Source organism: Gymnoscopelus braueri, assembly GCF_963280865.1.
Source record: "Gymnoscopelus braueri genome assembly, chromosome: 4".
In the NCBI taxonomy this organism is placed as follows: domain Eukaryota; kingdom Metazoa; phylum Chordata; class Actinopteri; order Myctophiformes; family Myctophidae; genus Gymnoscopelus; species Gymnoscopelus braueri.
The window spans coordinates 21,979,466-21,990,732 of NC_137605.1; positions in this window are offsets into that span (position 1 = coordinate 21,979,466).

The following is an 11,267-nucleotide window of genomic DNA, read 5'->3' on the forward strand; positions in this document are numbered from 1 at the left end:
TGAATAGAACACTTTTAAGCCCTGAACATATAAACTGATGAACATTACTATCTTGCCACATCATTATAATCCCTATGATTTGTTTGTGTTCCTGGCACCCTCGGGCCACAAAAGTCCCTTGTTTTGTTCAATTCTTTCATAAAGGTCTAGTTATGTAGTTTGGGACTAGCCCATGTAATGCCGCATGTAAGCATGATCAATCAAATGTATTTAGAAAACAAATGGAATTCAATGGAGGGATGCTAAGATGAGGGTAAGGTGGTCTCTTATTTGCAGACTGTGAGTGGTGATTATTACTATTATTATCATTGAGAGCAGAAAATAAGGAATTACAGGAATTGAGGCAGGGTGAAATGAAGACGTGAAGAACCAGGGTAACCGTAATAATCAGGGTTTCAGGGACCAGCAGAAATTTCTAATGAAAACATGACCAATTCATTCCTTGTACTTGAGTCTCAAAATTCAAATTAGGAGAAAATAAAAATATTTCTACTGTAGGTTTTGGGCAGAGGGCCATAGTTTCCAGATTTCCAAGACTATTGCACACATCCCCAGGGTAAGATTCTTGGGGCCAAATAACACAAATACGGTCTACAATGGTAGACAGTAGTAGACACTATCAAGTACTGAACAGACCAACAATATGCAACAAACAGACACTGCAGAACCATTGACAGAACATGATGCTGGACTAAAATTGAAGCAGGATGTGGCAGAACAGACATTCAGACTGTTGGATTCATTAGACCACAGAGTAGACAAAGCTCACCACTTAACCCTTATGATACACTAAGGTCCCCGGCCCTTGGGTAACACACGCACACACACACACACACACACACACACACACACACACACACACACACACACACACACACACACACACACACACACACACACACACACGCACACGCACACACACGAGCGTGCATGCGCACGTACATGCACATGCACACAGACACGCAACACACACACACACACACACACACACACACACACACACACACACACACACACACACACACACACACACTCCCCCAGGGATCTATAGTAAGTTCAGTACTTTTTCCCCCTCAAAATCTTTCTTTTCCGAAAATAGCCGATGTACAAGCTCACAGCGCGTTGCATTGCGTCATCGGCTATATTCGCTGAAAGTTCACCCCAGATTAGGGAAGCTAGAGTTCATGTGGTTAAAGGAGTAGTTCACCCCAAAAATTACTCCATTACCCCATGAAGCCTTGAATTCATGGAGATCTTTTATTTTTTGTCGCATCCTAAGCCAATAATTTGATAACCGGCGGACTCTCCGGTATGAGACTCAATGGAGACATTAGCATCGTTCTGCCGGTCATCAAATTATTGGCTTAATGCGACAAAAACAAAAAAATCTCCAATTCAAGGCTTCATGGGTTGTGTAATGGTTAGAAAATAAGTAATTTTTTGGGTGAACTACTTTAATAGAATAAGTAGATAGCATTGTAAAATGTATGATAAGGATGATGTCATACAGGGCAACAGACAGACCCCACATGACTAGATATGGAACAAAGTGTATTGTCTTCATTCACCTCAAACACACAGGTTAAGTACAGTAAAATTGACTGAGATAGAGTGAATTTAAATACCAGACTGAATGCACCTATAGGTTTACATATTTGAGACATTTAGCTAATGCTGTTAACCCCTGTCAGTTTAGATTAACTTATTTCAAATACAGTTAATCACATGTCTGCCGTTGACTGAAGGGCTGCTGCTGGTAGAGGGGTTAGGGGGCGGGGGTCCATGGGGAGGAGGAAGGAGAGAGAGAGAGAGAGAGAGGAGAGAGAGAGAGAGAGAGAGAGAGAGAGAGAGAGAGAGAGAGAGAGAGGGAAATGGAAAGTGAGGTGGGAGGTCCCAAGGGACACAACGGTGGTTTTTACTTTTAGTTGACATATTGAGTGGTGTGTGTGTGTGTGTGTGTGTGTGTGTGTGTGTGTGTGTGTGTGTGTGTGTGTGTGTGTGTGTGTGTGTGTGTGTGTGTGTGTGTGTGTGTGTGTGTGTGTGTGTGTGTGTGTGTGTGTGTGTGCGTGCGTACGCGCATACTGTAAGGATATACATGTCTGTGCATGAGCACCTGCCTGTCCATGTGTTTTTGTATGCGTGTGTGTGTCTGTATTATATATTATACTGTGTGCATGTGCATGTGGGTGTGAGTGTGTGCATACTGACCCACCCCCCACCCGTGTTCAGCCCCATGGCCCCATGGGAGATTAGAGAGAGAGAGAGAGAGAGAGAGAGAGAGAGAGAGAGAGAGAGAGAGAGAGAGAGAGAGAGAAATCATCCATGAAAAAAAGAACAGACAGACAGACAGACATGGAGTCAGACGTAGCGAAAAGCAGGTAAGACAGACAGACAGACAGACAGACAGACAGACAGACAGACAGACAGACAGACAGACAGACAGACAGACAGACAGACAGACAGACAGACAGACAGACAGACAGACAGACAGGCATATAGGCAGGCAGACAGAGAGACCGATACAGTAGGCATACAGACAGATAGGCAGGCATACAGATAGGGAGGCAGACAGAGAGACAGAGTGGCTTAACATTCATTGTTAACAATGCAGAGTCACTGAATTCCACAGAATAGACTGGCCTCCCATACAGTGAACTAACGTAGTGACAGTACATACAATTTACAATTTACAATTTAGGCATTTAGCAGACGCTCTTAAAGGTAGGGTAAGTGATTTGCGTTGGTTAAAATAATTGTTAAATAGCTCTATATTCTGATAGCACTCATTGCTATAGAGTGTTTTTTCAGTATTAGGAGTCTCCTTGTCTCTCCACCTCTTTATCAAACAGAAAATGCATTTTCGTTTCAGTTTCAGTTTCATTTCCAATTTTATCCAACCAGGACAGAGAACTCAATCAGGATATAGATTAAACAAGTGAAATTGGAAGTGATGACACTAAGAAATGAGCAGGCAAAATTGGAACTGAAACACCATACAAATTAAGCTTAAAAATGGGTACTTTCTCCTGATTGGCTGAGATTTTGACACCTACCGAAAAAAGTTTTTTCTGTTTATTAAAGAGCTGGAGAGACAGGGAGACATCTGTTACTGAAAAAATACTCTATAGCAATGATTACTATCAGAATATAGCATTTTAACCTTTTAACAAAATACTTTTTGTTTTAACCAAAAAATATCACTTACCCTACCTTTAATCCAGAGCAATTTACAGTAAGCATGGACAACAAAAGATAATACATCAAATGCATAGAAATAGTATTATTATCTATCTAATAATAAAGTAATACATAAGTAAACCAATAATCTAATAATAACCAATACATACGTAAACCAAGAACCTATCATCAGCCTGTACATTGAAACTATACACACTATTAGGCTGTGACTACATAACATGATATCTAAGTTACATTTTAGCCTTTGCATAAGCCTGCAAGGTCGTCAAGGCTGGGGAAAGTTAAGGGCTGAGATGGAGTCTAAAGAGGTGATTCTTCAGATTACGGCAGAAGATTCAGGGTGAGTCTGCAGTTCTAATTGTAATGGGTAGTTCATTTTTGGGAGCCAGAAGGGAGAAGAGTCTGGGACGTGTGAGCGTTGTCCCGGATGTTTTAGCGAAGGTTCTGACAGCTTCCCTGTGTTGAGCGCCACGGGTTGTAGGCTTCGAAGATATGGGGGTGCCATACCTTTGGTTGCTTTGTGCAGCATATAATACAACACGTTTTTCTGGGCAAGCTTCCTATGAATTGCATTTACACTGTTAAGTAAAGAATAGAAATGAGTAAAACATCTAATATAGAGTCCTACAGTCTATTGTCAAAATATAAAATGTAAAAAAACAAATCTACACATGTGTCTACAGTCAGATACTGTATAAAGTGTATTGTGTTCCGCAGTCTATACTGCAAAATAAAAGTGTGAGACAGTACCTGTGGGTGAAAAATAGAAGAGTACATGTACAGTCAAAGTGCAGCAGACATATCGGTAAACATGTACAGATGCCGGCAGGGCTCAGCGCCGTTCGGCAGCCTGATGGCCTGGCTGTTGAAAATGTCCCTTTGTACAGCATTTGATACTGCGGTGGTATGGCCTGCCTGTCAGCATGAACAGATTGTGGCTGGGGTTGTTAATGTCTTTGATGATCCGCCCTCGGGATGAGGAAATTTTCCCACTGGTTAATCACCTTATTCCTGACCATGCCCACCGTGGGCGTGGCCAGGTGTGTAGGTGGGGTGGGGAGCGGTAGGGAGCCCCATATCAAGGGGTTTCCTGTTTACCAGTGTTGCCATGTCTCCTTATAATAAGCAATTTTGGGCTTGTTTTTAAAGTGTAGTTGCTTATTTGGGCTTGCTTCCTAATGTTTTTTAAACCAGTGGTTCCTAAATTGTCAGGACCCCCAGAAGTATTTTGTGCCAGGGGCCCCTATACAAGATTTGTGTCGTAACATGTTTAAAAAATATTCAAAATATTTCACTTTCTTTTTTCAATATTTTTTTTAAATAGCAGATTGTGAGCTTGTAGATCTGCTATTTTCAAATAGCTGATTAAGTGGTCAAACTTAGCCTAGTTGCTTCTTTTGGGCTTGTTTTCATAGACTAGTCCGCTTGTTTCTCTTGCAAAATCTGGCAACACTGCTGATTACCCGCATTTCACCTGCAGTAGCCTACTAGGGAGGAAGTGCTCAGATATTACAATTTATAATTTACAATTTAGGCATTTAGCAGACGCTTTTAATCCAGAGCGATTTACAGTAAGCAAGAACAACACAAGGTAATCATCAAATGCATAGAAATAGTAAATAGGATCATAGGTAAACCAAGAACATATCATCAGTCTAACAGTAGAATATCCCCAAAAACCTATAATCTGTACATTGAAATTATACACACTATAGGATGCCAGGTCAACAATGACCTGGCATCTGTCTACATAATATGCTATCTAAATTACATTTTTGCTTTTGCATAAGCCTGCAGGGTCATCGAGGCTATGGCAAATGCTACGGGCTAAGGTGGAGTCTGAAGAGGTGAGTCTTCATAAGGCGGAAGATTGTGAGTGAGTCTGCAGTTCTAATTGCAATGGGGAGTTCATTCCACAGTTTGGGAGCCAGAAAGGGAGAAGAGTCTGATGGGACGTGTGGAGCGCTGTCCCAAATGTTTTACTAGAAGGTTTTGCCAGCTTCCCTATGTTAGCTGATCTGAGTGAGCGGGAGGGGTTGTAGGGTTGGATCAGGCTTTGAAGGTATGGGGGTGCCATACCTTTGTTTGCTTTGTAGGCCAACATCAGTGTTTTGTACTCTGTGCGGGCAGTAACTGGGAGCCAATGGAGGGAGTGGAGGAGGGGGGAGATATGTGAAAATCTTGGCTGGTTGAAGACCAAGCGTGCTGCGACATTCTGGTTCATTTGGAGAGGCTTAAGTGCACATGCCGGGAGACCAGTATAGGAGAGAGTTACAGTAGTCAAGTTTTGATATGACTGATGTCAGGACAGAGCTGGGCTGACTCCTGAGTGAGGAAGGGTCTGATCCTTCGAATGTTATGGAGTGTAATGCTGAGGCATGGTGAAATTCACTGCGCAAAATGTTTACCTTATTAATATAATGGGGTCTGTCAGGCCCGATGGTCAAATAAAAAAACGTCGGGCCGGGCTCTGGTCAGATCCTAATGGGTCTTGCAGGGCTCTAATGGCAAGGGGGGGAAAAAAGAAAGAGACAACAATGTATCTACATATAGTATATCCATCCAAAAAAATTACGTACATGAGATTTTGAAATAAGGTGCATGAGTGGAATCTGTTCCTAGACATTAGTGCAAGAAGAGTATCGTGCATGTACATGAGGATTAAGGTGCAGAGTATCGGCAAGTGTCAAGTTCAACCATATAGTCCTCAAAGGTTGCTTTACTAGCATAATCCAGGTCCATGAGGAAAAAAGACAAAAAAGTCCAAGGCCAATCTGATGACAGACAATGATCATGCCTTGTCAAGTGCTCCATGCTGATTGTTATCAGCTGATATGGTGTAGTGTACTATTTTAAATAGTACTTGTAAAATTGTTGCTATTTGTCTCAAAGGTTTTATACCAAGTGATTGCAAAATCTTGAAATACAGCTATTTGTTCAAATCATAACAGCAAATGCACAATTCCTCGACATTCATAAGCTAGTTTTTCTGAAGCAATGTGCCACAGCGCTGTTTACACATCTCTTTATTCCCTTTTAATTACATTTCTTAGTTAAACATTTTGATTGGCTTGTTTCATATTTGCTTTGGCAATGTAAACGTATGTTTTCTCATGCCAATAAAGCCCCTTTGAATTGAATTGGCCTTAAGGAGGTACACCATTACCCCTAATGATCTGGAGTCAGCTGTAACATACGGTTATGCCTTGCAGGCATCACTCTTCTGACAATCCCTCAATAGAAGGGTGATCTCCTTTCACATCATGTTAGGTTTTGGTGGTTATTTGTGTGTCGACTGCGATGGCTGTGCAGGCTGATCTGTGGTGTCGTAAATCGTGGCTTTGTGTCCCATGTCACAAGGCTTCTCAGGCCAGACACCTTGAGGAGCAACGTGAGCAATGAAGAAGATTCCATGATTACGCTGATCCAGAACCAGCCCAGACCTCACATGTCCCAGCTGTAGCAAGATATTGGCTCTTTTCGACTACAAGATCTACGCGAACCATGCCATGCCGTGCCGTGAAGGGTTCAGTATTTGTTTCCATACACAGCTCAGTTTCAGATGGGGTTTAATTTGGGCCCTGCACAGGATGTGGTAATAAAAAACTCAGAACTAACTTATACTTTTAAACAAACAAACAAAGAAACAAAAAGGCTATTTCTAAGTTTTTCTTTTTCCTTTAATGACATACCTCCCACTTCACGGGCAGTTCTGGTTATAATGGAAATGAATACAAAAAAACAACAACATCACAGTACTTCACGGGTTCTGGAAAGTTTCCGGTTATGGAAGGTTGACCTTCATAGTGGAAAAGGGCCATAATGATGACATGACATGTGATTCTAGGATCACATCTCATCTACAGTGACATTATCACCAGCAGACGAACACACCAAGCCATGTCTTCGTCATAGTGATGGACTGACATAATGAGCTGAAGCAAGTATAAGGTTTGGTGTTAGTGCGTGTGTATGCATGAGTGTATGATTATGATGGTGATGATCATGATGCCTTCAAAAGTAGCGTGATGAGTATCTATGAAAACATTACAGATAAGAGGAGAAGAGAGAGATGTGTGTGTGTGTGTGTGTGTGTGTGTGTGTGTGTGTGTGTGTGTGTGTGTGTGTGTGTGTGTGTGGGGGGGGGGGGGGGGGGATGATTGAAGCCCAGCATGGTTTCCATGGTAACTAAACCCAGCCCTGGCACTCCAATCAGTAGGACTGCAGCAGGAGAACCCCTGCTGAGATCACACACACACACACACACACACACACACACACACACACACACACACACACACACACACACACACACACACACACACACACACACACACGCATGCATGCACACACACACACACACACACACACACACACACACACACACACACACACACACACACGTGCACCCGCGCAAGCACATGCACATGCACATGCACACGCACACGCACACACACGCACACACACACACACACACACACACACACACACACACACACACACACACACACACACACACACACACACACACACACAGACAGGCCCATCCTAGTCCTCTGTTACAGATACTATGACATAAGAAGACATGCACACATATACACACATACTGGGTGCACAAACACACAACCACAGAACTCCTGCTGAGCAGACACACAACAAACCTCAACGTGCACACAGAGACCCCCTGGTGAGTGTAAGGGCACACACACACACACACACACACACACACACACACACACACACACACACACACACACACACACACACACACACACACACACACACACACACACACACACACACACACACACACCCACACACACACACACACACACACACACACCCACACAAAAACACACACACACACACACACACACACACACACACACACACACACACACACACACACACACACACACACACACACACACACACACACACACACACACACACACACACACAGCCTTTTTCTTTTTGCTTTATAATTTGTCACAGTTAGCGGGCAGCAGGGATTGGGAAGCAGAGAAACAGTTCCGCCATTTTTCTTAAACAACGACCACATAACACCCTGCTACGCCACTGTCGGCCATTTTATAAAACCACTGACAGCAAGAGAGAGACAGACAGACAGACAGACAGACAGACAGACAGACAGACAGACAGACAGACAGACAGACAGACAGACAGACAGACAGACAGACAGACAGACAGACAGACAGACAGACACACACACACACACACACACACACAGACAGCGGTGGACTGAGAGACAAATAGATATACAGTATAGCCTGAGTTATACTTCAGTTGCGAGCCATGGCTTGTGCTGAAAATAGCAGATCTACACACTCACAGCGCGTTGCAGCTTGTTGATCTGCTATTTTCAGTGTGCGACACCGGCAAACTATTAAGTATAAATCAGGGAGAGAAAGAGATGGAGAGAGTGAAAGATAGAAAGGAGGAAGCAGACCTGGAGAGGGCAAGCTGGGCAGTAGTTTGTTGAAAACAGGAACTGGCCTTGACATGCGAATGAGAGAGGAGAGAAACAGAAGTGTGGTGATAAGAGATTGAGATCTGTTATGTGATGAAAGGATCGAAGGAGGGAGAGAAACAGGCTCCTTGTCAGAACTCCTTCTAAACCAACAGCATCACAGTGTAAACAGCTTTATGGTCTTAAATGGGGGCGTGGCGCAATGCAAAGAATCTTCCATATGAACGCACCTCTGACCTTCAGGCAAAAATAAGGAACAACTGTGATCCGCACATATCAGGGATTTACACACGCCTTTGTGAATTGCACGTCGGTTTTTGCATAGAGAAAATCCACCCTCCTTTTAGACATTTACACTGATATTTACAACCAGCTTAGTGAATCGAGCCCATTGACTCCACTACATTTCTAGGAAGTACATTATGATCTAACCACTTAAAGGAGTAGTTCATCCAACAAATTACTTATTTTCTATCAATTACACACGCCCCATGAAGCCTTGAATTCATTTTTAGTTTTAGTTGCATTGTTCCTGAGCCAATAATTTGATGACCGGCAGAGTCTGACCAGCCACCTGGTCATTGAATTATTGGCTTAGGAATGCGACAAAAACTAAAAACTCTCCATGAATTCAAGGCTTCATGGGGTGTGTAATTGATAGAAAATTAGTCCTTTTTTGGGGGTGAACTGCTCTTTTAAGCCCTATAAATACAGTGATATTAGCAGATCTACAAGCTCACAACGTGTCGCATCCGCTATTTTGACATGCATTAATATTTCTTGAACATTTATGGAAAATGTACTTTGTAATTTGTATTTTTGAATACTCCACCTATTTTCAACCTATCTTCATAACTGGTTGCTCACTAATGCTCATTATAAGATTTCAAAACCCTGAGGAAGACTGTATTTGTCGAAACGTTGGTTTCATTTCATTTTAATTAAACTTTCTGCATCGTGGCTAAGAGCTGTGTGGCCTCATCCTTGTCAACATTATTATCTGCCGTGGCCAGCTCCTCATCAATACAGGTGTGTGCTCCTTACTCTGTGTTTGCATTTTAAGATGGCACCATTTACTCGGTCTGCGTTTCAGAGAAGGGCTGTGGACAACACAGAAACCTGTCTACCTGTAACATCATCGGTAGGCAGGTTTGGTCATTTCAAACAAGATTTCAAACTTCTTTTTTTATTAATTCAAGAATAAACTATTACAGCATGCTATCTTTCCAGGAAGATAAATGCTGTAGTTTATATTAATTTAGCTTGGAATCCCCATCAATGTGATGTCACTGGCAGGCATGTTTTTGAACTGTCCATAGCCCACCAATGAGACAGAGCGAGTAGACAGAAATGGTGCCATCTTACAATGAGCATTAGTGAGGACCAATTAAATGTAGATAGGTTGGAAATGGGTGAAAAAGTGGTCCTTCAAGCAAGTACTCCAGTAGCCTACATTAACTCAAGTAGAAATTTGTAACACTTGACCAGCAGTATCTATAATTCCAGTCCACCACTGTTTCTCACCCTACTCTTCGGTTATCATTCTGCTCTTTTCTTCTCTCTGTCCACTCTCACTCTATAACCATTCTGTTCTTCTGTCCACTAGGTTGTCATTTGGCTCTTCCATTCACCAGCAGAGCTGTGTTGCATGTCATGTCGGCCCCCCTCTCTACCCTCAGCTTCCTGTCTCACAACACTCTCCTGTCTAAATAAAGCAAAATACCTGTCTAAAAATACATTCCAGGCACACGCACGCACGCACACGCACACACACGCGCACACACACACACACACACACACACACACACACACTAATGCAATAATGCAACGCCATTAACAACATAACATTTTGACATTGCACTCATATTTTCTATCGCATTCTCATTCTACCACTCTGCCACCAAAATGTGGAATGCCCTGACACAATTACATTCCCTTAAAAAATGTGGATCACTGGCGCTTCTTTCAAAACAGGCCTGACAATCCATCTGTCAGGAGACCACACAAGGATTTTTCCCATAGAAAGGAAGTGACATTTACTGCCAAAAAACATTTGTACATATAGTGTTTTATATTTGTTGATATGTATTTTTGTGTTCTTTTTATTCCATGTTGATTAATTGAATACATAGGACCCATGACCTTTTTGTGTTATCCTTTGAGCCTAAATGTCTGACTGTACCTGTACATTTCTGACTAATAAGTATTCAATCAATCAATCAATCAATCAATCAATCAATCAATCAATCAATCAATCAATCATCATGATTCATGACCCCCAAATGATCAGGTCTGTGTATGTGTGTGTGTGTATGTGTGTGTATGTGTGTGTGTGTGTGTGTGTGTGTGTGTGTGTGTGTGTGTGTGTGTGTGTGTGTGTGTGTGTGCGTGCGTGCGTGCGTGCGTGCGTGCGTGCGTGCGTGCGTGCGTGCGTGCGTGCGTGCGTGCGTGCGTGCGTGCGTGCGTGCGTGCGTGCGTGCGTGCGTGTTCATTTTGCACTGATGCAGATACATTTTCCTGTGTGTGGTGATGAAAATCATACTTTGTGGTCAGGTCTCATGTTGACGCCACATACAGT